Source organism: Ursus americanus, chromosome 8 (assembly GCF_024610735.1).
Source record: "Ursus americanus isolate L20-20 chromosome 8, mUrsAme1.1.p, whole genome shotgun sequence".
NCBI lineage: Eukaryota > Metazoa > Chordata > Mammalia > Carnivora > Ursidae > Ursus > Ursus americanus.
In genome coordinates this window covers 22,424,250-22,451,951 of record NC_142134.1, presented here as the reverse complement: position 1 = coordinate 22,451,951, position 27,702 = coordinate 22,424,250, and the positions used below count along the sequence as shown (strand labels likewise).

General features: G+C 37.5%; 1 long non-coding RNA gene across 3 annotated transcripts in view; it reads left to right on the top strand.

Moving 5' to 3' along the window:
- Positions 1 to 27,702, top strand: part of LOC123787480 (uncharacterized) — a 402,838-nt gene that overhangs the window by 94,300 nt on the left and 280,836 nt on the right. Inside the window, exon 3 of one of the 3 annotated variants that reach the window (XR_006778242.2) lies at positions 10,063 to 10,184. The exons of the other annotated variants lie outside the window; for them this stretch is intronic. This is a non-coding gene — a long non-coding RNA (uncharacterized LOC123787480). The remainder of the gene's footprint in view (positions 1 to 10,062; positions 10,185 to 27,702) is intronic. 3 annotated transcript variants of the gene reach the window in all.

Genomic DNA, 27,702 nt, shown 5'->3' with positions numbered 1-27,702 from the left:
CTTAATATTTATTGACTTCAAATGTATAATTGTTGTAATTGCTACTATAAATCATAGCAAAATGGTCCATGGTCAGAGTGGATCTGATTTGGCTTTACCTATGCATGTGTTCTTATGATGAGAGAGGTGTGGAAATAGACTCATCACTTCATCATTAAAGTATATCGGAAGAACAGACTGATACAATCAAATGGTTACTTTAGTTTGGTCCCAGCTCCACTAATGTGGCCTCTTGTATAGAATAACATTAAAAAATTACCAACAGTTTTTTAAAGATTTTTTAATTTATTCATTTGATGCAGAGAGAGAGACAGTACAAGCAGGGGGAGGGGCAAAGGGAGAGGGAGAAGCAGATTCCCTGTTAAGCAGGGAACCCAACACAGGGCATGATCCCAGGACCCTGGAATCATGACCTGAGCTGAAGGCAGACGCTCAACCTACTAAGCCACCCAGATGCCCCACTAACAAATTTGATTGGCTGTTGAGTTAGGTCAGGTTGGCTTCCATGATGTGATTCATTTCATTAAATTTTGTTGCCTCAGGATTATTGTTTCCTTTTCAGGGAAACTTAAAAGGGGGAGCACTACGGGAATAACTAAAAGTCCTAATTTCTCATGGAATTTTTAACCTTAATGGAACCAACCAAATTAAGATTTAAAAATATGCAAAATTCATTTTCTATTTTTGAAAACCATTTTCTAACTCAACCCATGTATTTCCTCTTGGTAGTGGTTGGATGGCAATCATGTATGCTTTTATGGTTTGTGGAGTTCTTAGAAGTCTGAACTATGCCACATGCTGAGTGTTATGAGACGAAAATGTGTCAGCCTTGATGTTAGGCCCAGGGATATTAAATGTACTGGTCATGAAAAGCCTCTTTAGATCAGGCAACAAATAGTAGGTATTATTACTACTATTATCCATGCAGGGTTTGTTAGGAGAGTAAGAAACAGACAGGTACTGTATATTGAAGTAATTTATTTGTTGCTAATAACTAACATTATATCTATGGTTTAGAATCATGGTTTATTTTGGCCAAGAAATTCCAATGAATCTCAAGGGAAAAGAGAGCATAGAGGAAAAACGTGGATATCTCAAGGTTTGAGAACTGACTGACTCTTAACATTCACTTTGTGTTGTGGGCAAGAAATTAATATTTGGTTGGAAAATGATAGCAATTTGGAGGGAAGTACAGAACTGCATTTATTTTGTGTTTGGCGGCTGTATTACTCAACACTGTGAGCATATATATATATATTTTTTGGTACGAAAATGAATGTTTCTTTTGTGGGAGGGTGCCATTTTATGTGATGTTGAAATTACTCCCCTACAAACTGTATTTTATCTTGGGAAGTGATTGGTGTCAAAAGCATTGCTTGTATCAAGATATATGTACAGAGTGGCGCTTGCTCAGTAATATATGGTGCCCTGATGGTTTATGTTGATGGCGTACTGGCACAGTTTGCATTAGCCATTCTTTTATACCTTGAACTGTAAGGTGCAATAGCTTCTGGATTTATATTTGTAAGACTTTTAACCATTTAAGGAGTTATTTTTAACCAATTCACACATATTTATGATATTCTAGTTCTATCTGATTTGAAAATAAATATAAAACAGCACTGCCTATAAGGCCACGAACAAGTAGGGAGTTCTTTGACACGTAGCACAGTTGATGCAAGTCATAAAAATAACATCAGCAAACAACAAGAACAACAACAACTGTTATTGTTATTATTTTTAACAGCTTACACTTGAAAGGATGCCCTTTTGAAGTAGATTGGTGTAATGATTAAGCACCTGGCTTCTGGAGTCAGACTGCCCAGGTTTGAATCCCAGACCTGCTAGGCAAGTTGCTTTATCTTTTTGTGCTTTAGTTCCCTGATTTTTAAAATGGGGGAAAGAATAGAAGGAGTGTTTTGGGGACTATATGAAATAATACACAGAAATACGTAGAATGGTAAACTATTTATTTAATGGTGATGCTTTGCAACATCTCTAGTCCTTACAGCAACCCTGACAAGTTATTTTTTCCTCCAAATTGTGGATATAGAACTGAGTCTCAGAGAAGTTAAATGACTTGCCTTGAATACAGAGACTGAAGGTTAGGGTGGTTGCCTTCGATTCTTGAATTCATTTCACTAAGTTTTGTTGGTTTAGGATTCAAGCTATTATTATTCCTTTTTAAGTGAAACTTTAACAAGGGAGCACTGTAGGGATATTTAATTCCTAGTTTTTCATGGAATATTTTTTAATGGTAATGGAACCAAATATCATATAGTATGCTGAAAGAAACCATTATCCAGCCTACAAATTGTTTTGCGGGGAAAGAGGATTAATATTATTATTGAGACATAGTGTAAAATTTATGTAGTTGGGTTAAGTTGGAATTTATTTATAATTTAGAGAAAGTTAGAAGAATTATTTGAGCGTGGATGTTGCACACAAACTGTCACGCACACCCTACAGCCAACTTAAATTACATGCACCTTGATTATCCAATCTGAGTACCAGCCCTGGTAAATCTTACTTTAAGCTCCTATTGACATAAATACTTTGCTTAATGAAATAATTTATGGAGATTATGAAAAAAGTGTATCTCTCTTTGAAACTGTTCTTCATACTCTCAAGATTTTTAGTGGCAAAAGCCATTGAAATGTGAGTGCTGCCCCTCGCATAATTGTGACCCTCTTGCCATCTGGTTCAGTCTATGTGTATTGTAGAGGGTTAGTAGTTTGTTGAATGGTTTTGTCAAGATTGTCTTTTGTACAGCCTTCGCTGTCCTTAAACTTTTTAGAACCACCCCTCTGGAGCTTTCAGCATTAACTTTGGTACCATATAGCTGCAGTTTGACATGTTTGAAATAATGTCAACACTAGTAGACTGTGTGAGGCCTGTGATATCAGAGGCAAGACAGAACGAGTTGTTCCCAATACTTAAAATACCACCGTTGTGGGAGCAGGGGCTAAAACCCAATGAGATGAAAAGAATCGGGTACAAAGCAGAGTGCTTATATTTATATTTGAGAGCATCAGGTTAAGTTGTGATCTTATGTGTATTACTTAGTTCGACCGTAGTCTCTCCCATTCACACCAGCACCTGAGCCAGTGTCCTGGGAATAATCCCCCCATGCATCCCTATTTGCACACGCCCTTTTAGTGATTGGATTCTGTTTCACTACTCTGAATCTTTAATTGTTCTCCTGTTCATCCCTTTTCCTCACTGCTCTTGCTGTTACACTTTTTACAAATTTGCAACCACAGTGCTTTTTCTCTTTTTATGAATGAGCATTTCTCATATTATTAAATACCCTTCAAAACATGTCTGTGTGCTATTTCATTATATGGTTCTACTCGATGAAAAAAAATCATTTATTTTTGTTTAGCTGATCTCTCTCTCTTTTTTCTTTTAGTTTTTATAAGTGATGTTTCTATGCAAATTATTTAGAAATGTATCTTAGGCTAGATTTCTAGAAATAGAATTTCTGACCACAGGTTCTCATTAAATTTTAAAGGCTCTAGAAACATAGAGGTATATTTCTTTTCAGAAAGGTTACCAATTTATTCTCCCATAGTAGAATGATTGTATCCATCTCACAAGAACCTTGGTTATTGTTACCTAAAACAATCTTGTCAATTCAGTAGATAAAAAATGTTTTGATGTTAATTTAAATAGTATTTTTGAATGCTGGTGAGGTCAAGCAGATTTTTGTATGTGTGCGTGACTTGCATCTCTAATTTTTAAAGTTTGTAATGTTTGAATAGGTATTTTGCATGTTAATATAGTAAAATCTGTTTTTCCATCATGTTTTCACTAGTTTTATACTGGTAAAATACTTTTGTAAACTGAATATTGATCTCTGTTTTATAACATTAAAAAATAGTTAACTGTGATTCATCTGAAATACAGCTTGGTGTACTTTGTAAAATGAGTTTCCAATTTAATTTTTTCCAAATAGGAAATAATTTTTCCTTTGATTATTTAATGTGTTACTGTACATGCTACAGTCTGTTTTATGGCCATCTAATTAGTTCCATTGATCTGTCTGTTGATTTTTGCACAGGTTCTCAATTTGTTTTAAATACTGAAGCTCTAAAACTACATTTTGATATTTAATAGAGTGAGTGTCCCTTTATTCTTATTTTTCAAAATACCTTTTATGTTTGTGTTTCTGTTGTCTGTTCATCCAGAGGAATTTTAGAATAAATTTATCATGCTTTTTCCCCACTGGAAAGAACTGACACATATAAAGTCTTTTGTGTCTCTTTATTTAGTTAGATCTTATTTTACATTTTTAGTAAAACTGTCTAGTTTTAGTCATATAAGTACCACACATGTTTTTGTCGTAATTATTTATAGGCATTTTATATTCTTGATTGCTACTCTGAATGGGATATTTTTTCTATGATATTTTCCAGCTCAATTTACTGGTATACATCTTCTAAATAGTTTTAATAGTTCCCACGGTTAACTTGGGCACCAGAGGGAGCTGTGGTGTAGTGGAAAGAGACCTTGTCATGAGAAGGCCTGAGTCTCAGTCCTGGCTCTGTAAATTATTATTTCCAATGTAGCCTTGGCCAAATTCTTCTATAAAATGGGAGAATTCCCCCCACTTTTCACAGTGTGTGTTGGGAAAATTCATTCAGAATTGTTAATGTACATGAGCCCCTTGGCAGATGATCTGGAGGGATTGAGTTTGGGAAAACTTGGGAGGCAAGTATACTCACCTTATATAATCTGGGCAGCTAATTATTTACTCAGGTGTGAGGTAGTGCTTAATGGGAAACATGGTCTTATCTTGAGATGGGGAGGAAAGAAAAAAATCATTAGCAATATTTTTAGGATTTGGTAGTAAAGTCAACATCAACTTCTGATTTTTATCTGTTAGAATTATAGTATCACATGTATCAAGAGGGTAGATTATTAGGATGGCAGCATGGTGTTGTGGAACAAATAATGATCTGGAAGTCAGGGATCATGGGTTCTAGTCCCCACTATGCCACTTTGTAGGGTGATCCTGAGTGGTTCAGTCTTTTGGGACCTCAGTTTGTTAATATGTAAAACTGAGAGTTTCAAGTATGAGTCAAGACAGTACAGACTAATTAAAGATTGTTTTTGCAAATGAGATTATGGTGCTAAATGGAATACCTGATTTATTCCACGTGTGCTCGATGGTTCAGTGGATTGGTTTCTAGTGCATTGGGGTAGGTATATGATGCCGGATTTGGGTGGGCTTCCTGTATTCTCTAAAGTTATCATCATTGATGGATCAAAAATCATGGATCTTTCAGGAAAGCTTTTTTTTTTTTTTAATAAAACTAGAGTAAAAATGCTACAGTTTTTAAAATTCAAATATATTTTAAAAAATCTTCAAACTATTCATGTCTTTTAGTTTGTTAAAGTGTTGACAGACTCTTAACTAGAGCCTTGGGAGGAGCAATGCTGTAATCCAATGAATAATATCCACAAATCCAGGATCATGTTGGATATTATCACTCATTACCATTGTGAGAAAAGGATGATTAAACTAATAGTTACTGGGAGACATTTCTGGTGACAGGAGGCAATGATGAAAATAAACTGACTTCAATATACATTTAGAATCGGGAATAATGGGACGTGGCAGGAAGCCAATAAATGAACATGGCCCTCCGCTCTAATCAATGAATTACTTTCCCCTCTCTCTCCCTCCTCTTGAGAGCAGCACAGGAACCTTAATGAAAAATCAATAGCCCTCTGTAATTCAAAACTGGAATCAGTCGTTTGACCTGCCTTTTTTTTTTCTTCTTTCCTTCTTTCTCTGCCTTCTCTTCCTTTTCTTTCCTTCTTTCCCTCCTTCCTTCCTTTCTCCCTTCCTTCCTTCCACTCTCTTTCCTTTTTTCTTTCTTTTTCCTTCCTAAGAAAATATCTTAGCTCAAATCAGAGTTTAGTTATAAATAGCCATTCTTTAAAAAGCCTACAGAAGAAACCTAACATCAGTCCACAATTTATGCCTGCTATCAGTAAGGCTTTTCTTTTTTGGCATCTCAAGACATGTTGGGCTTTAGATTTACTTCTCTCCATAGGTCCCCGTCTAATCCAATCTTAAAAATTATATGCAACAATCATTTGTTTTGTTTTTTTTTTGATGATTCTTATGGCAGATACTGCTACCAGTGCTGCAGATGTTTTAAAACATAGGTTTTCAGTTCTGGATGCTATCTTTACACCCATCTAGGACTGAATGGGAATCAATTTTTCTAGCAGCCCTCTCTGAATACCTTCTCTAGCATCTGTTAGCTGTTAAGTCTGTGCTCAAAACAAGTCAGGGCCCACAAGCTCTTGACCTAAAAGCAATTAGGACAGACTGAAAGGGAAACTGGAATGTAGGTTTTAAAATTGGGTCCTCTGCTTTTATTTCAAATCTATCACAATATAGGACAGAGATCTTCAGGGTCTCTACTAGCCCATATGCAATCACATGCTGGTAAGTCTTCAACAACTAGCTCTTTTATTGGGGATAGCCCTTCTTTGTAGGATTTGCTAATTTCCTTGTTATAAATACTCCCACCATGGCTGATTTCAAGCTACCGATGTGACTGTCCTTGAACATGGGTTGGGAGGAGATGTACACAACGAGCTCAGCTTGATAGCTGGTATGAGCTGTCCTACTACACCCCTATCAGTATTAAGCACCTTTGAACAAATTAGAAAACAGTATCCCTTCTGGGTGGATACAGCATGGCTTAGTGAATGGTAGAGGAGATGGATTCAGTTCCTGTTTCACCCCTTGACCAAGGATGATAATGTAATAGATCAACCTGCACAACCATATGTGACTTCTGGGAGTTCTTAGCTTGAGGTCTGCAAACATGGAAGGGCCCCTGGATTGGTTCCAGAGAATCTATAACCTTCTAATCAGTCAGTATGTGTGTGTGTGTGTGTATGTATGAATGGGCTTTTATCTGGGGAGAAGATCCATGTTTTTATCAGATTTTCAAGAGTACCTTATTCAAAAAGTTAAATCCTTGAAAATTCTAATTACATTGGTATGAATCTGGGGATTTTGGAGCTACTTTTAAATGCAATTTTGTAGGATATTGAGCCATAAGACCTAGTGAGAGTCCTGAGTTTGCAGCTTTCTAGAAATTAAGATGGCAAGATTTGGCAAAATGGAAACCAACTGAAATTTTGATAGGCCTACACATTTTTGAATACCTCATAGAGAGATGCAGTATTCACATTGTGTATAATAATGCAGTCAGAAGGCAGCAGAATTTGGTTTTTCTGCATTCACACATGCCAGTCTGAACAACAGGCATTAAGAAAATAAGAGAATATTCATCTTTTTCTGTCCTTTGTAAGTGACACAGGACTTTGAGAATCATTGATTCTTTTTCTGACTTTACCCCAGGGCTGGGCATACACTCAATTTATGGTCCTTTTGCTCAGGCTCATCCTGCACAATTTCTAGCATTTGGAAAATGTTTCTCATGGCAACATCTACTATCTGTGACTGCTGTTGGAGGGCGAGGAGCGATAAAGGGAAGACACTGATCGCCATCTGTGGTTAAGGTTAGGTAAGCCAGAGTTACAACCTAAGAGTATCACGTATATAGAGGCTTAAAAACAATGCATTTCTAAAGTGATTCAGATTTTCAGCTAATCACCCAGTAGTGAGGCCCAGAAAGTATGTCCCATTATGACTGTTTTGTAGAGATTCGGGAACTAAGATTCGTAGGGCTTGAGAACATGCCCCAGGGAACTGAGAATTAGAAGCAGAGTCAGATCCCAAACCCAAATCTTCTCAAATCTTGTCTATTGCTCTTTGCACTACTTCTATTGTCTAGCTATCATCATACTCTCGATTGTTCCAAGGGTTGAAGGTGTCAGTCTAGTCATGGATATGCTGAAGGTAAATCTCAGGATTGCTCATTGGAGTGTAATTATTTTAACATTCCTGATGACATTTCTTAAGGCAACACCTATGAGCAAGGACTTTGAAGTCACACAAACCTGAGGGAGAATCCTGGTTCTGCCTCTTACTGGTTCTACAACCAATCTGAGTGTCGGTTTTCTCTTCTGCAGAGTGGGGGCAAAAGCACTTCCCTCAGGATTGTTGTGAAGAGTAATGTACATAAAGTACTTAGATAATGCCTGAAAGGCACATAGTAAGCATTCACTAAATGGTAACTAGGGCAATTATTAACACTGTATTCAATATATTGATCCACTTACCACAATGAAAACGCTGTTTAAATGTTCAAGGACATATTTTGTTGGAAAGCACTGTATGACAAGCTTTATTTGAAAACAGCTGCACTAAGATATGTATAAAAGATTCCAAATAGAACCGCATGGCCTATCAAGCTTTGTTTCTACTCTCTAAACACCAGACTAGTCTACCCAAAGGAGCCTAATGTAACAAAATAAATAAAGGGGAAAAAAAGAAAACAGAACAAACCCTCGGCTCCTTCAAACCACAAAACTCTCAGGCATCTACAATAAGGTTTCTCATGGCCTTCATTTCCAGCTGTGCCTAGGTCCAAAAAACAATGACTGGCATCTCTGTTTATTTTTGTGGGCTACTACTCCAAGCTTTCTTTCACCGAGTGACATATCATTACATGATATTTCTGTTCCCAGATAACATAATCCACATTACTGCTGAGTTACAGGTACTTTCTCTTATCACAAAAATCCTGCTGCTAGGGTCAGTGATAACCTATTCTTCTCTATTTTTCTCATAAATGTGCGGAAGGTTTCTCCTCTGCTGGACAATTCCCTTCTGCTTCTGTGCCCCTGCTTCTGCTGTGTCGTCTGTTTGCTGAATGTCTGGGCTGCTGGCAAGAAGGCAGGCTCCATTCCTTGGCATGAAGCTAAGCATACTCACTGTTGCCAAGTGACCATGCATCACTACACTTGTATTTTAGGTTTCCGGGTGTCTTATCCCTTGACATCTTCTTAAGTCCAAGCAGGGAGGAGCAGTGTTTGAAATGCTCAGGATGCTGAGGCAGATGGATGCATTCCTGGAAGGGAGGCCCTGAGACCTGGCACAGACAGACTGAATCTGCAGTCATTTCTCCTCCATCAAGGTCATTGTGGGGTTCAGTTGGCATCAGACCTCTCTGTTTTTCTCCCTTCTTCCCCCCAAAAAACCTGTTCCAGTTGCCAAAAAGACTTCCTTTAATTCCTCAAGAGCATTTTCCAGATTTCCCCATTGCATTATAAAGGCAAACTTAGCCCCTTCCCTTTTTTTGACTCAGTTTTTTAAAGCTTTCTTATTCCTCCCTCTCTCCCTTCATTCATCTCTCCATCCCTCCTTCTCTCTTTCTAGAGTTATCTTTATTTGTAAGTTTTAGTTTAAGAGCATAAACTTTGGAGTCAGACAGCTTGGTTTTGAGTTCCAGCTTTACCACTTACTAGCTTTATATTGTAGGGCAGGTTATTTAACCTCTCTGTGACTCAGTTTACTCATCTGTAAAATCTGGATAATAGTAGAATTTAATTTATAGGATATTCTCATGATTAAATGAATTAATATATGTGTGACTATCACATAGTGGGTCATAAGTTTTGGTTATGACTTTATTTATTTATTTATTTATTTATTTATTTATTTATTTATTATTTTATAATCCAGATTTATGCCACATCGTCTAGAGACATTTTAGGGTGCACTATGATGACATTTAAACTTAGAAATGAGAAATATAAATACATAAATAAATGCATTTTTAAAATTTCTGTGAATATTCACTCTTTAAAAAAATAGAAAAATATTTAAAGAAAAAGGCATTTTCCAGAACATACTTTGGTGTTGACATTTTTAGGAGCAAGAAAGCACAATTATCCAACCCTGAATACTGTTGGCTTTGGTTGTGTGCAACCAAATTAAAATACGTAGGTAACTAAATACAACCGTAGGTTTTCGTTGCAATCTGCTATATGTATTTTTTTGGTTTCAGTCCCAGCTGTTACATGTATATTTAGTTAAATAATGTAGCTATATAAGAACAAATGTTATGCCTATTTTTAAAGGCACATTGTTTTAATTGACTGCATATGTATGTTTTATTTTAGTCTGTGTAGAAAGTACTCAGACTCAGGACTCATTCTGCATGGTTACCTACAGGACTTGTGAGCACCACTGCATACCAGAAAGTGCATTTTCTCTCAGGCTTTCTCCAAAGACAAAAGCTTTGGTAAGACCTTGGACTCGGTTTTTCTAATGATGTAGGTGTGTGTGTGTGTTTTTCTTTTTGTGTACCACCATGTAGGTCTTCTTATAGTTAAAACCGATAGCTCTTTTGCATTCTAGGCTCCACACTTTATAAACATTACTTGTTGATGTTTCTCTATCCTTAATCTCTTAGCTCATCAGTGACCTGTTTGTAAAATTAAGATAGTCTACCTATACTACCTGCCTCACCAAAGTTAGTTAAGGCATGAAAAACCATCTGTCATCAGTCTTAAAAAAATTTAAGGATTGTTGTTTTTAGAAGATACTTTCAAATGCTGTTTGTCATACTTATATTTCTAGGTAAGGTCCATTTTTGTTGATATGGTGGGAGAAATGCATATTTAGATTCAAAATCAAATTATCAAGTGGAATATAAACAGAGAAAACATCAAAGTGTATTTTTTAATACTTTGGCATTTTCACAGGAGTTCTTGCCAATCAGTTTCCTTTTTATGGCTATAAGCTGATTTTCCTCCCCTGTTAAGAACAAATGCCCTTTATTTTAATCAGTTTCCACTTGCTGACAGCTTTCTTTTTATATGAATTTCAAGTGCACTATATTATGTGGAGTTCCTGTTTGCCAAACTGTGCCCACGTAAAATCATATTGGTCCTGTCAACTGATAGACATAACTTACAAAAAGAAACTCTGGTTTGGAAGGCTCAAAAACTGAAAGTTGGCCATCAGTAAGATTTCATTTGCTTCCAAATCTGAATTCTGTTTTTGATGGAAGAATTAAGGATATGATTTGTGTTAAAAAAATTTTTTATGGGTATCAAAACATACACTGCATGCTTCATTAACATTCTGCTCCAAAGGGTAAAATTCCCAATGCCATTTGGGAAGTGGGACCAGGGAAGGAAAGAAGACTAGATGGCCCTGGACATGGATATCAAGTGGAACAATTAAACCACCTGGAGAACTATAGACATGGAAATGGGACAGGGGGTCTTTCATTGCCAGTTTGCTGATTAAAATCTGGGCTGAGTCAGAAGTGATTGCAAGCCATTAGCATCTTGCCCTTGGCTAAAGGCCTACTGAGAATAAAATAAGTATAAAATGGGCTTGTTCAGCTCCCCAGGGCCACAGCCCATTCAGATATTTCTCAACAGTGTCTTTGAAGATAGAAAGTTAAGGAACCCAAGTTCTCATCATCCCCTTTAATTCTGAATTAATGAGTTGTAAGGGTGAGTCTTGTCTCTTGCTCTTAGTGACAGTCACGTAAATGGAGGGTTCCAATGTCTAGACTTATCAATCCATCACCTTTGGTGAACACCATAAAACAGTGATGTACTTAGCAAGGCTGTTGACCTTTTGTGAACTAGAATGACAGTGTGCTTGCAATTGGAGGGTGAGGTCTGGGGAAAAGGAGTAATAAAGATCTTATCAATATGCCAGATTTGGGTAACAATTGCACTAAGTGTTATGGAGACAAAGGGAAGGGAACCAGCCTATGTTGGAATCTCAGAGGGTTGGAGCTGTTAAATAGTTGCAAGACCATTGGTTGGTCTGCAGGTATGCATGCATTGGGTTACTTGTGTGTGAGAGCCAGACGTATACATATGTGTACTATGTAAAGTAAAATACTGTTCTATGACATGGAAGCAGTTACAAAAGTGTGACTATACTGAGGCTAACTCCCCAATGTAAGAAAAAAGTTCTCATCCCTTTTAATGATCCTATCTTCTATAAGGCCATGCACTACAATATTAATTAAAACCATTCCTGTCCGAGTTGAGATTTTGGTATTTGGAGGGCTCGTCAGTGGAATGGAAAGAGCTCTGTACTGGTTAGCAGGGGACTTCTCTTTTACACTCAGCCATCTCACCCAAAAAGCTGTGTGATAGGAGGAAGCTTCTTAACCTCTTTCGGCTTCTTTGCTTGTGGGCAAATGAGGAGGTTAGACCAGATGATCTCTGGTCTCCCTTTTTAAAATTCTGTGCTTCCCAAATAATTGTTATGGTGGTGATGTTGGTGAGCATCTTTACCTTGGTTTTTACTGAATTGGTGTAATTTCTGACAGCTGTTCTTTGTCTTCTCCCTCCTAAGAAAGCCTCTCACTTTGTGTTCCTTTGAGTGTCCCCCCCCCCCCCCCGCCAAGAAAGGAAAAAGTGAGGAAAGTGATAGAAAGAGGTGAGAGGGAAGCAGAGCACTGGCCAGGGTGCCAAGCTGGCGTTCTGCACACGCAGCCCGGGCTCTGCCCCGCCGTGCCCACCTGGCAGCCAGACAGGAGCACCTCTCAACCTGGGAAAATGCTGTGCGCCACAGTCAGGGAACAGCTCAGGGTTATGGCTTCACTTTATTTGTTAAACAAAAGGAAATAATTAAAGCAGCTATAAAAAATTCCCTCCAGAGCCTGTACTTGATGTGCACACTGGCTTGGTTTATTAATTGATACAGATTTCTGGTTCAGTTCACCTTGTGCCTGTTGTCGCACAATGATCTGTGTGGTCAGGGTCTGTGACTGCAGTGGTCTGGGGGGCTCAGGGCTAAGCACCGTGTGAGGTATGGCTCCTTTTCCTGAGAAAGTCAGTCCCCGTGGCGGAAGACATGGATCCAGATATTTAGGGCACACAGGAGAGAGCAAGGGAGGAAGCCAATGTTGCTGATCCCACCTAATGTCCCTCTCTTGCCCTCCTTCTTCTTCATGTTCATGTTTTCCTGGTCCATTTTTTTCCCCCTTTTTCTTCTCCCCCATTCCCTTAAGTAGAGGTGACACAGATCAATACCTTTGATGGAAAGTAATAATCAGGCCTATTAAGTGACAAAGGTTTACTCTGTAACAGCTGTGCTGGCGGGAGAGGAGAGCTTGTCTGACTAATGAATCATGAAACAATCAGGCAGTAGCCATTTGTGTTTAGATCTGTAAATATGGTGTGGTTCAAGTGCCAGACCATTGCCGGCGCTCCAGCTGGGGGCACAGATGGTCCGCATTCAGAGCAGCACGAGTGTGAAGAAAGGGTTTTTTCCCTGTCTCTGTCCCACACTGCACCTCTCCGAGCCTCAACTCAGCTATCTGCCAGAGGAACTTCGGAGAAAGAAAGGAGAGTCCTTTCAGGAGAGGAGGCACCTCCAATGTGCATTTCAATGTAGGTTACCAAGCACTTGAGGCTCCTAAGTGTTCCACCTGAGAGGAAAAAAATGCTAATGGAATGTCAGTGTTTTGTATTCCCATAAGAAGATTCGATATGTTTGTGACTCTAAATGCCTACATACTCCCAAATATATTTCTTTATACTTTTCCTACCCATTGCTATACTTGACCTCCTGTTTTGTTCTTAGCTATGAACTGAACAAGTTGAGAGGAAAATATATATTCCAACATGAGAAACTCACATTTATATATAAAACTGAAACTATTCTGTGTAAAAATATGCTAGTAATGTCTGTTTGGATTCTATTTCTCTTAGTTCTTGAAGTAAGGATCTTCATCTTCTTCTTCAAGACATTACAAAATCAAGAGCTAGTCATCCTGACCTTCATCAAATGTGGTTTTGCAATTTTTTGTTACTGCTGTTCACCTCAGCCAAGAAAGCTTTATTTTTTATTAGAGATGGATACTGAGGTTCCACTTTTTAAAAAATGTATGTTTAAATCATTATTGCTTGAATCATTTATCTATTAATTTATTTGATTAATCCATTGGTAATTAAGTATTTTGTTTTGTAATTTCTTTTGGTGCTCTAAAAGCTTTGTTACTTAACAGTTTCTGGTCAGTTCCTTGCAGAACTTGGCATTGTGGCATCCTTTTACGATGGGAAACCTATTCTTCACCATTTTTTTCTTACCTTTAAAACAAGTAGTAAAAAATGGTCAGTAGGAGGGAAATTTATAAGTGTCTAGGAATAGTTAGGAAAGATATTTGAAAATATATTCTGGAATTTATATTTTTCTCTTTTTGGGAGGCCCTTTTTCTCTTGCTCTCTTTGGAGAAACTAACAAAGAAGATATTTTTCAGGATGAGCTGCAAGTATTGAAATAAACCCTATCAATTTTTTAACTGAAGTGTTAAACTCTTTGCTTTTGAAATTACAGATATGTATGAAATATTTATGAGAAGACTGAGTTGTGATAAAATAGGTCGAGTGCTGTCTCCAAATTGTTCTGCATAGCTGCCTGGAGCTGGCTGACTCTTTGTTTCCTGTGGATGGGCTGGTATAAAGATGACTTAGATTTGGTTTATAGTTGCTGGTAATTTCAGTTTATTATTTGACCAGGTAAGAGGCAGTACAAAGGGCACGATAGAAATTAGAGGTATCAGTGTGTGGAAATGGCTCCCCACTGGCCTCCGCATCTCCTTCAGAGCTATGCCCAAGGTTGGGTGGTCAGGGCCACCTGGTGGAGGCAGGGCCTCAGAAGGGCATGCTCAGTGCCATCGCTAATGCTCAGCATGCCATCACTCAGAATCAATCTCATAGTCACCCACAGAAACTCTTCCTGTGCCACAGCTACATGTTTAACGTACTAACTGCATCTCTGTTTATCAGGTCTGGAGCAGATCTGGTTTGGCATAACACAAATCCACTCTGAAAATCAGTGGTGATGGGCCCAGGACTTTAGTTTCTCTCCTCCTCTCCCTCTGTCCCCTGCCCTCTAAAATAAACAAATAAGTCTTAAAAACAAAAGTGTCTGGGGTGGAGGGGGCACCAGACACTTTTATTTTTAAGATTTATTTGTTTATTTTAGAGGGTGGGGGGCGGAGGGAGAGGGAGAGAGAAGCTCAAGCAGGCTCCACACTGTGTGCAGAGCCTGACATGGACTTGATTTCAGGACCCTGGAGCTACGACCCCAGTCGAAACCAAGAGTTGGGACACTCAACTGACTGCACCCCCCCCAGGGGCCCCCCACCAGACACTTTTAAAGTACAATATCATTTCAATGCTTGGCAAACTTGGGGTAGTGCCTTTATAGAGATACCATCTTCAGATGTTATCAGTTGACTAATTGATATATCTCAGTCAGCAATACATAAAAATTTGAGGTCATAAATCTCTGAAAATCTGGTGGGAGACATGGACCCTCTTCTGAGTATCCATCTCTAATAAAAAATAAAGATTGCTCTGATATATACATAACATTTTACCACACAGTTTTAGAGGTTTCCAGGGTCTCTCAGAGCCCATCCAAAATACTTAACTGCAAATGGATTCATCAAATAAATTAATAGTTAAATAAATAAATGATTCAAGCAATAATGACTTTAAGTGTTGATTTTTTAAAATGGAAGTTCAGTGCACATCTCTAATTAAAAAAAAAAGCTTTCTTTGATATTTGTATGTATAGAATTTTACCACACAGTTTTAGAGGTTTCAGAGATATCAGAGCCCACCCATGGCCCCCAGGTCAAGAGCCTCTACTTCTCTAATATGCTTAGCAACCTAATCACTCCAGCCCAATTTTGGGACCAGATCCTGCACCTCCATCTCAAAACCATGTCACCTTCTTATTCTCTATAGTACCTGACTCCCAATTTTATTCCTATCTCCCTACTTTCTTCAAATCAACACTTTATTTTCTAATTTCAGTGTTTGCTTTAATTTATGATCATTAATGACCACCCTGCCCTTGAGAACCTGCTAGACATTGTACTTTCTTTTTTTTTTTTTAAAGATTTTATTTATTTATTTGACAGAGAGAGAGAGAACACAAGCAGCAGGAGTGGGAGAGGAAGAAGCAGGCTTCCAGCGGAGGAGCCTGATGTGGGGCTCGATCCCATAACGCTGGGATCACGCCCTGAGCCGAAGGCTGATGCTTAACGACTGAGCCACCCAGGCGCCCCTAGACATTGTACTTTCTAACCCTGATTACTAGTCATCACAGCAACCCTGTGAAGGGAGGTTATATCCCATTGTACTAATAAGGAATTTGAGGATTCTGTAGATTAAGAACTTAGTATGGTTTTTTCCCCTTAAACTGGTTTTTAATGTTTTTTCCCTAAAGAAATGCATTTAAACAGGAAACCTTATCTCACTCCCAGAAAAGCAAAACAAAATAACCAATTTAATTGCCAAAAGATAACTATAAAATACATAATAAGTATTTTTAAAAATCTGCATACCATCAAAAATCATTTACTGTACACCGTGTGACATAACATTCCCCTTATGCCATACTCTTTTCTTAAATTAGTGGGGTTTTTTTTCCCTGTCCTTTCTTTATCTTCCCTTCTCTTGCCTCTTTCCTTCTCTGCTTAATTATCCCTCTCCTCCTACTCCTACTTCCCACTGGCTTGTCTCTTTGAGGCCTTTGAGTCCATCTTCCTTAAATGGAACATGTATGTGATCTAGTCTTTCACCCTGAATCACCAGACTCTCTTAGGTCACGAAAGTCAATAGTGTATTCCCTGTTCATGGTGTCTCCTCACTGCAGATATTAGCAATGGAAAAGCATTATCCTAGCTAGTCTTGCTCGCTCTGGCTCTATGCAGATGGAGGAGGGCAGTTCTAATTCACAGGTAACATCCAGATATGGGGACTCCTGCTACCTGAGGTATTGGGCTCATTGTCTTGAGAGCCAGGGCATTGGACAGATGCCAAGTGCCTCCTCTCCCAGACCTTTTAAACATTCACAGGGACTGTCCCCAGCCCTCCTTTTCACTTGGTGTATCCTTTTTCCTGAGGTGGTCTCAGGCAGTCCCATGACTTCAAATAAACTTTTAAATGTGTTGTCTCTAAAACTTATGTTTCTGGCCTGGACCTCTCCTCTTTCTACTCTTGTACCATTTCTCTCATGCAGCAGAGTGCTTTTTGTAAAGGGAAAAGAAGATCACATCACTTGCTTCCTAAAGACATCCAGTGAGTTCTTTTGTTACTAGAAAAAAAATCCAAGCTCATTAACACATGGGGCAATCTGGGCCCTATGTGTTCTAGTACTGCCTACCTCTCTGACATCATCTCTGTCTGTGTCTGCCTTGTCTGAGAAGCCGCAGCTACACTGACTTTCTTTCTGGGTCTGGAACATGCCCAGCCCATTTCTACCTCGGGGACTTTGTATTTGTACATTTTTCTTGGGAAGTTTTTTCCCCACATCTTCCCAAGACTGCTTTCTTATCATTCAGAACTCAACTCCAATGTCACCTCATTACCCTTTAGTTATTCATCCAGCTCTAATCATTACTGTTTTGTCTTCATAGAACTTATCCATACTCAAAATTCTTTATTAGTATAAATATTTATTGCTGGCCTCCTCTACTTAGAATGTAAACTCTTTGAAGAGAGAGTCTTCTTGTTTTGCTCCCTGCAGAAGTCCTAGAGCTTTGAACAGTACCTAGCAATGAAAGGTCATCAATAATAATATTTGGTGGGTTGCTTATTCCAAAAAACCTTCTGCTTCTTTGTAATAGACCTTATTATGAAATGTTTAATAAAATATCACATTTCAGAAATATACCAGTGGCCTTCTTATTTCAAGACGCTTTCGGTTTACAAGCTGATTGAATAGCTGGTGGAGAAGCACAGTGGAGAACAGCCTGATGCACTCAGTAAGAAGCCAGACAGTTGCACAAGGAAAGCTGTCAGAAACTCTCGGGGGTCTTAAAGGTAAAAGTGGGGAGTTGGTGGTAGAGAGGGTTGTTGGATGAGTTGAATTTTCTTTGAATCCTTTCTATTTTAAGATACATTAGGAATTTTCTAAGACTTATTTTGGAGGTTGGAATCTGTTCAGTCCAGTGCCATAATACTTTTTAAAAAAAATTTTTTTTATTTATTTATTTTTGAGAGTGAGAGAAAAAGAGTGTACCAGCACAGGAGCAGCAGGGAGTGGCAGAGGGAGAGGGAGAAACAGACTCCCCTCTGAGCAGCCAATGCTGCTGGCTGCTGGTCCAATGCTGGCTGGACCCCAGGATCCTGGGATCATGACCTGAGCCGAAGGCAGATGCTTAACCCATTGAGCCACCCAGGCACCCCAAGTACCATAATACTTTTATGTACTTTGTTTATATATTAACCTTATTACCTGGTTCCAGTTTTTAATCTTACATTTAGTAAAATTCTTCTGTTAGTGATATTCCTCTCTTTTATTTTTGTCTATTTCATACCCACTTTTATTTTCTAGTTATTGCAGCTTTCAATAAGAAGAACCAGCTTTTAAGTCCTAGATTTGAAGTTTACTATCCTTTTGTCTCAGGTCAAACTGAATCTTAGTTTCTAATCTATAAAAATGTGCAAACCTTGTGAAATTATTACTTCCCTTCCAGTTGAGTGCTTTTGAGTGGTTGTGGGTATTTGAGAGATGGCTAAGGGAAACTAAGTTGGGGATACATTTTATTGGGATTTGAGTGGGATATAGATATGTAGTATGCAGTCACTTCTGAGGGTAAATTATTGCTAGGTGTTTTGGTGTAGGCATTTCTTCTGGTGCTGTATTGATTGGCCTTCCATATGACACAAAGTAACAGGGCCAGAGACCATATAGTCTATGGTGTTCATCATTGGCCTATAAGGGTAGTGCGGGAGAAACAGATTTGAAATGTATGGATCCAGAAGCTGTTCTGGATTATTCTTCTAGATTCTGTGATGTTTGCGGTATTTATCAGCTTTGTGAATTACATAATTTGCCTTGATTTCTTTTATGATTTAAATAAATATCAAATATTAAACAAATATTCACTTTCATACCTAATTTTTATTCACAATTCAGTATTCCTTTTCTTAAAAATGGCCTTCCCAAATTGTATAAGCTTCAGGCCCCATAAAACCTGGATCTACTCCCGCCTGATGGTAAGAATTTTTAAGGTGCCCAGGTCTTTGTTGAATTAAGCTTACTTCATTAAAACCAATCTTGAGTTTGGAGGAAACAATCACATGGAGCCCCCAATGCACTATAATTCCATGTATTTTGTGCTTTTGGTAGAAGAGGTTCTACATTTTTCTAAAAGTGTTACTATTTTTTAGTTGAAAATAAATGTTTGGCAGAGTAGGTTCTATCTATGTAGCTTCAGGGCAAAAGCAAGAGGATACAGGGGTTCCCACCACAGGAATCAAATCTTGTATGTGTATTTGGCATCTGTACAACTCTAGTCTCTAATCTCACCTCCTTCTACTCCTACTGGGACTGAAGTAGGGCTTAAAGGCAGAATTCAAGATAAGCAAATGAGACCAGGAATTCAAAGAGCTGTTCATTGCAATCATCCTTACTACCTACCGCAGTCCCAATCTTCCTGCTCTACTTAACTTTTTCCCAAGGTACTTATTACCATTTGACCTTTTAATATTTTGTTTAGTGTCTGTTTCCTCCAACTGGAATGTAATTCAGTGATGATAGTAATATTTTACCTGTTTTATTCACTGCTATATTCTCAGAGCCTAGAAAAATGCCTGGCATAATAGACATTCAAAAAAAATTTGTTGGATGAATGAATGTTAATATTAGTGGTGAGGACATTCCATTTCCTTTTAAGAAACACCATTTCTTTTCTCCACTTGCATAGATTAAGTCAAGGTCCAGGTTAAAAGATATATATATTCCTCATTTCTCATGTTGAAGAAAGATCTATAACTCTTTTTTTTTTTTAATCTCCATGTCCCATCCCACCATTTGTGCTATTGATTAATAAAGTGAGTGATAGTGTATTTGAATTGGATCATTCAAGGTGAGCTTTAGTGTGCCTCTTGATATCTTCCTTCTTTAAAAGTTATATTATTATGCTTTTATTATAAAAGAATACATAATTATCATTAAAAATACCAAACACTTCAGAATTATATAACATAGCTCCCCTCCTCAGACTACATTTTTGCAAAAACAACCACTGTTAGGAAGTTATTCTATAGCCTTCTTAGATTCTTTTCATCTTCTTTAGAAACTGTCAGCTATTTGACTAAACGTTCACATTGAACAGAAAGAGGCTTGCTTTGGGGAAATGCAAAAAGTCAGTCAAAGACGTGTCTCTTGACTTTGGGAAATCTAACACTTAAATATGGAGATAGGGCAAATATATGACAAAGAATACTTTTGAAGGAATATACATGTGAGTATTAGTTTATTCTGTGAAAATGAGAAACAGGTGCTAGAGGCCAAAAAACAACAGTGCAAATGTGGCCGATGAGATGAATTAAGGAAGAGTACCTATGGTCCCATAGGATGTCAAAATGGAAATAAACAATTATTTCTTTCCATAGTGCCTTCCTCCCAAAAGGTTATTAAAAAGTGTACTTAAAGGATGTTCTTCTCATTTATTATGTGTATATATATATATATATACATATATATACACATAACTATTTGTGTATATATGTGTATATACATATATAAGTACATATTTGAACTTTGTGACTAGATACATTTTTTGGTGGTGGATTTAACTCATCTAAATTTCTGTGCAAGCTCTCTCTCTCTCTGTATAGATCTATAAATATATAATTTAAAAGGCTATTTTACTTTAAAGAAATGACCACATTGTTTTAAGCAGTATAATCCCTGGAATAACTACGCATTTCTGTCACAGTGATAAATGCACTATGAACCTGTGTGTGAAAGGTGAATAAAATTCTGCTCATTTCTATGTAACTAGAAAAGAAAAAATAAATCCTTTTGGGTGGTGGCATGGATAAGGATTTACTTGCAGATAGATTATAATTTAAAATTGACTTCTGAATTTGACAAGCCTTTTGACCCGTGTTCAGAACACTTTGAGAGGGCTCATGCCAGCAAGTTACAATACTGTATTTATCAGCCGCCACCTGCAGAGATTTAGTCTCCAGCTGCTGCTTTTTTCTCCCCAATCCATTGGAACTTTTTATTTAAAATGGCTACAAGACCAAATAGCATTGACTAAGAAAAGAAAGCACAAGGGTAGCATTTCCCTAAAACCATTATTTTATTGGGACAAAAGAGCAAGGTTTTCTGAATCAACCTTAAGAAGTACAGATATTGAACATGTTAACAATACTAGCGTTCTTCCTAAAAACCACATTACACCCCACCTCACTGGGTCTATTGAGTGGAATGTCGTGCAAAATGAAAGGAAATAAAGAAGCCCAAACTGTTTCTTCTAACAAGGTGCCATCAATAATGTCCACATGGGCGATCATTCCCTGATTTAAGACCTTGTCTCCTTCATGCATCCACTTAAAGCTCTTTGGACAGGGGGAAGCTCCCCCTCCTTCTTCCAAACAGGATGTTAGATTAGGAAAGATTTGTCCAGTTCTGCCGCCCTCTTCCTTATCTGGCCGACTTCTTTGGGGATTCATTCTCTTGATTATTTGTAGTATTGAATTGCTGATGTACATTTGTACTCCTAAACTTAGACCCTGTGCATGTGTATTTATGTATACTAGGAACTTTGTCCTAATTTTTAAATAGGAAAATTTTGCTTTTTGAAGGCATTTTCTTAGGAAGAGCAGTCAGGGGAGAACACAGCTGGCTTTTGAAAATTGAGTTTCTACTGAAAGTTTCCTGCTATTATCTTGACAATCTTATTATTATCAAAGCATTTGAATATTAGATATGACAATGAACACTCACTGCAGGGAAGAGAGGAACAAGGCCATAAGTGGGAGGGGGCCACTAACAATTGTACCCCCTGTTGCAGCCATAATAATTTAATATTCTCATACTGGGAGGCTCCATTTTGCTTGGCCTGTATTGAGCTACTCCATGTGTTGTTTCCTTTTGGCCAAACCATCAGGGTAGTCCCTTGAACAGCCTGTAAGATTTCAAATAAGGAGCCTGCTGATAATGGCCTAAGGGCAGGATTTTTGTTTTGCCTGGGAGTCAGTAATTTAACTGTTACACCAAGGGAGGCTTCTGGGTTTTGAACAGAATTAATTTCTGTTGTATTAAGGTTGTATTAAAGTTGTTGGTAGATCGATAGTTTTTCCTCTTATTGACTACTTGTCTCTTCCCTAAAAATAGGAATGACACAACCACTAAATGATTGAGACTAGATATATTGGAGTTGCCACGTGCAACCCCATTCTTGGTTTGTTTTGAACTTTGTGACTGGAGATACGCACACACACACACACACACACACACACACACAGTAGATTAACTCTTTCATCTAAATTTCTGCTCAATATCAGATGGGACTTAAAGCTGTCATGTTGAAGATGCTAAATAGAAGAGAAAAATTATTCTTTCATGTAATTCCTACTCTTATATTTTTCCTGGTATCAATGTAGAGGATAACTTCCAGAAGTCCTTAAGGCATTATCATTTGAAAATAGATTGTGAATTTGTCTTTGTCTGTATTACATGAAAGATTTTATTATATTTTTATGCCATAACATCATACTATAACAAACATTTGGAGGAAAGTTGTTATAGTGAGTTCCAGGGTATTCCTGAGAGGCAAGGGGAAAAAAAGATTAATACACTTTTCCTTTGTAAAATTGATTTAGACTGGGAAATAGCGGCTTATCCAAGGTTATGGATGTAGCAGAATATAGTGTTAAATTAGGATGACCTGATCACCATTTGGTTTTTGATTGTCATGAGTTGTCTCCAAGAAATCCTTTTAAAAAGAACAAGAAATATTAGTAGAGTTGTTGGTCCTTTGTTTTTTATTCATTTTGATCCAAACAGTGGGAAGCTCTCACTGAAAATGACCTAGTTTAAAATACCATTATCACCATGGGCAAGTGGATATTTCGGTTACTTTTTTTTTCAACTGCTGAATTTATTTTAAGAATTTGAAGGCTTTACCTGTTGATAAAGGGATTTTTTTTTATTTTATTTTTTTTACCATATCTCAGAGCAGAGTTTAAGCAGTGTGAGTTCATTAAGAAATGCCAGGTTGTGGTTTGAAATGTTCCTTTGAGATTCCCATGATCACAGTGATCTTATTTCTTGTTTTGGAGTCTGGTGACCTCATGCATGAAGGTCACAGGGCATTGTAGTATTCTGTGCACTTTTGTGTTTGCATTTGTACTCAGGATGGTGAAAAGAGTTATCGTTACCAACCTTCATCTCATAGTTAGCTTGATAGAGCATTTGTACATGAATTATTATTGTTGGTATATTTATACTAAAGTCCCCAAGGAGAACAAGGGTTCTTTAGGAAATAGGTTCTAAGCAGTAATATGACCAGTATCATGTAACAAAGAATATACTTTAGGTTAAGGAGTAGATCATCAAGAGTAATACCCTAGTCTGTCTTTGTATGTATATGTGTGTGTGTGTATAAAGTGCTGAATAAGAGAACAACAGCAGAAGGAGAGCATGAAGGAAATTCTTCCTTTTCAATAAGAGCTATAAATGCTGTGGTGGGCATGTGTGTAGATGTCTGCATCTCTCTTTGAACACCGAAAATTAAATATCTAATGATCAGTTTTAAAATAGTTGTGAAATAGACACATAGAGTATTCCATGTGGTGTTTGCATTTTTAATTTTTTAAAAGGCACAGGGGTGCCTGGGTGGCACAGCGGTTAAGCGTCTGCCTTCCGCTCAGGCCGTGATCCCGGCGTTGTGGGATCGAGCCCCACATCAGGCTCCTCTGCTATGAGCCTGCTTCTTCCTCTCCCACTCCCCCTGCTTGTGTTCCTTCTCTCGCTGGCTGTCTCTATCTCTGTCAAATAAATTAAAAAAAAAAAAATTTTTTTTTAAAGGCACAGCATTCTAAACTTCGGTCTAAAGAAAGTAACAGATAAGAAAAAAAAAAACAGATGCAGAGAGACATTAATAATTAAATTAATTCAGGCTCAAGATAATTTAAAAATTCTAGTAGAGTATTTTATTGGGGAAAGTATAAGATAAAATTTCCATAAGTTACGTTTGCTAAGTCCTTGGTGGTAAGTGTATTAAAATTGTCATCTAATGATTGATGCTGAATATGTATAGCAGGGCCACCGGTTCCTCCTAAGAAGCTCACATTTTCTTTAAAGTCTCACTTGGCAAGCATCACATTTTATAGTGCTAACTTGGCACAGACCTTACAGCTAAAGAAGGCAGAATGGCATAGTTGTGAGGGGCATGGACTCTGGAGCGCATTTCCCTGGACTCTATCCCAGCTCCACCAATTAGTAGTTGCATGATCCAAAGCAAGTTGTACCTTCTTGTGCCTAAGTTTCCTTCTTTATAAAATAAGGCTGATATGAAGATTAAATAAGTTAATACATACAGGGTTTTTGCAGTGCATGGCACATAATAGATTATTTTAGCTCTCTGTGCCTCAGTTTCCTATTTTAAGGGTATCAAATGTACTTCTCCAGCATTATTGTTAGGATTTAATAAATTGATATAACACATACAAATTGCTTAGAACAGTGTCTGGCACTCATTTTAATGATTATTAATATTCTACATAGTAACAATCAGATTTTCTGAACTCCCAATTTAGTTCTTTCAGAAAACATGCTAACTTCATGAAAAATGTTGTTCCCTTCCCATACAATTCTTTTAAAAAAAATCAAAAGTGCTAGTCAGAAGTTCTGGCACATGATCATACTTGTATCTACAAATTTTTCAATCCTTTGTTGGAAATCACATACTGGTAGAAGAAATTAATTTCCATGAAAACAACAGTGAATCTCTTTAGGGACCTACTCCTAAATTTTATTTATATTTTTATTCAGAAAAAAATGGGGGTTCCAGAAAATGTTCATATTTTTTTAAAAGTAAATCTTAAGTATTCTCCCTTTGCCACCAGGATAGACTTTCCTGAGAAAATTTTGTCTACTTTGAGAAGTGATTGACATTGATTCCCTGTTAACTTCTGAGTATGTTCTCGTGTACCTGGTGACAAGTAATAATCTGAACATCATGCAGTTGTTAGAGTTTTGTTTTGGCATAGAAATCCCCAATTTGTAGTCCTCACACTGTGGGCCTTATAAATAACTTCCAATTATTTTTATTCATTTGTTCATTCATTCATTCATTCATTCATTCATTCATTCATTCATTCATTAAATAATATTAGGATTCCTATGTGCCTGGACTGGGCCAAGTGTTGGGTACCTTATGAGAATGTTTTTTTTTTTTAAATGTCTATGACCCTGCCACATTGTTTGCATACTATAGGTTGTGGCCCATTAGTAGATTATAAGATAAATTTAATGGATTGTGACCAGAATTTCTTAAAAGATGAAGTGGAATTGAAAATGGTAGAGTGCACTGCACATGATATTATTTTCCAAAGCTTTTTTAATACCTCTATTTCAGTATCTAAGACACATATATTTGTCATGTGAAATGTGTTATTTTTGATTATCCAAAAAGTTTGAAAAACTGCACTCAGCAGTAATCTGCGTCTCTCTGCAATCCATCTCCCCTCCTCTATCTTCTTTCTTGTTCACTCTTCTCCAGACTGGCCCCTTTGCCTTCCCTTCAACTTGCCAAGCACACTTGCTTCTCAGGATCTTTGCATTTGTGACTATCTCTGCTTTGAAAGCAGTACTCTCAAATATATTTCCTTTGTTTCTGCTCAAATGTCACCTTCTCAAACACTTCTTGTCCTGACCACTCTGTCTAAAATAACTTACCATGCTCTCCATTCTCTCACTTCACATCCCGATCCTCTTTATTCAGCCTCACTTTATTTCTGGAGACTAGAGCTTAAATGGTCTCTGACATGTTATCTTTGCCTGATGTGATTTGTCAGTGTTCTTGTTGTCTTTCTCTCCACATCAAAATGAACACATCATGAATTCAGGACATGGTTCTGTTCATCACTGTAACACTGACACCTAGAACAGTGCCTGGCTTATAGTAAATGCTAAACAAAACAAAACAAAACTTGCTGAATAATTAAAAGAGCAAATAGATAATGAAATTAAAGTGTCATATTGGTTTTTACTTTATTGCGTATGAATGATGTTGCAACGATTAGTGATTTAAATTTGTTACACAGCCCCCAAAGACTTGGACTTTCCCCAGCTCTCCGGTCTCGATCAATTGCTTTTCCTTCCCTTTCTTGTTCCCCAAGTTTTTGATCGCTGTGCTCTGATAGCTTGGAGATCATAGTGGTTCTATGAAGACACAGAACTGTGTCACACTTTCCTGCCTTTGCTCACACTATTCCCTCGGCCTGGGATGCCTTCCCCCCACTCTTGCTTCTTCAGCTGAGTAACTGCTGGCCCTTCAAGATTTGGTTTAAACCTCATCTTTCCTTGGAAGCCCTCCATGATCTCCCTGACGAGGGGAGATGCTTCTTCTCTGTGCTTTAATATCACTCTGTGTATTTGAAATACCCATTTTTGTGACTCCTTGTTTATGAGCTACTTGAGAGCAGCAATGGGTTATTTTTATTTTTATATTCCTAGAATCCCCTGTAGTGCCTGGTATGTACTAGGAACTCAATAAACATTTCTTTCGCTGAAAGGAAACATATTTGAAATTTCAGACAATTTATTTCTTAATTTATCTGAACCATATTTTCTTGAAATTGACAATTAACCTCTGTTTGATAAGTTTATAAGATATTTAGTCCATTAATAAAGGCAGATGTTTTAATGGCTATTTTGTTGTTTTTCACTTCTTAAAAGAAAGCATTTCTTAAAAATTTTTTTGAGAGAGGGGAGAAGTTAAGTAGCTTGGATGAAGGAAAAATGGAAAGGCACAGATGCAAATTGTGCCCTGCATCATGCATCTTGTTTTTCTGTTGTACATCTCAGTTGTCTGAGGATGTGTATTCAATGGGTGGGTTCTTGCTTTTGCGGTTTTGTTTGTTTGTTTGTTGTCTGTCTACTTCTAAAGAACTGATCCCTGGAGATGAAAAAGGGATTTGAGTAAAATGTGAAGTTGTCTTTTTAGGTCCTGAAAATACACTGGTAAAAGATTGAGCCAAAGTGAAGATTTTGGATTATGTGTGGTTTTCACTTCTATTTGATGCTTTGGGTCTTTTTTGCCATGGAAAATTGAGAGTTGACTGAACATGTCAACTACCCAACTAAATATAACCTTCTGAGGAAAATTTATTCTTTGCACTCCTTTGCCTTTTTATTGTGATGAAAAGAGAGAAGGAAAAAAAAACCAAAAACCCAGAGACTCAACGGGCTGTAACTTTAATAGGTCATTCCAGCCAGTGCTTACCTTCACAAAATTCTGATAATACAGGGAAGACAATACAGTGATCAAAAGCAGTGATGAGATTTTTTAGCAGCATTAACTGTCATGACCTAGCAAAATGAAAGAAAATGGTTTAACAGAACTGTCAGCTTCAATATAGCTAATAAAGGCATGGATAAATGTTTATTACATACCGGAGACAGATCATTTCTGTACAGAAATTGAGGATGACCTTTACTGATAACTCTTATCTGCCTGATATCCTGAGCGAGAGGGAGAGACAGAGGGGAGAGAAGCGTATTTGCTGATATTTATGAAAGGAGAAATTATCATGTGCAAATAAAACATTTTAGCAATGATTATCTCAAGTCACCCTTTGCCCTCACTTCCACCCCCACAGACATACCTCATGGAGGTATAATGTACGTTCTTCTCTAGAGGACCAAATATACCTCACATTTTGGTAGCATTGATAAATTCATGGAAATTCTTAAAAAATTAAAAAAAACAAAGAATAGGAGCACATGGATATGAA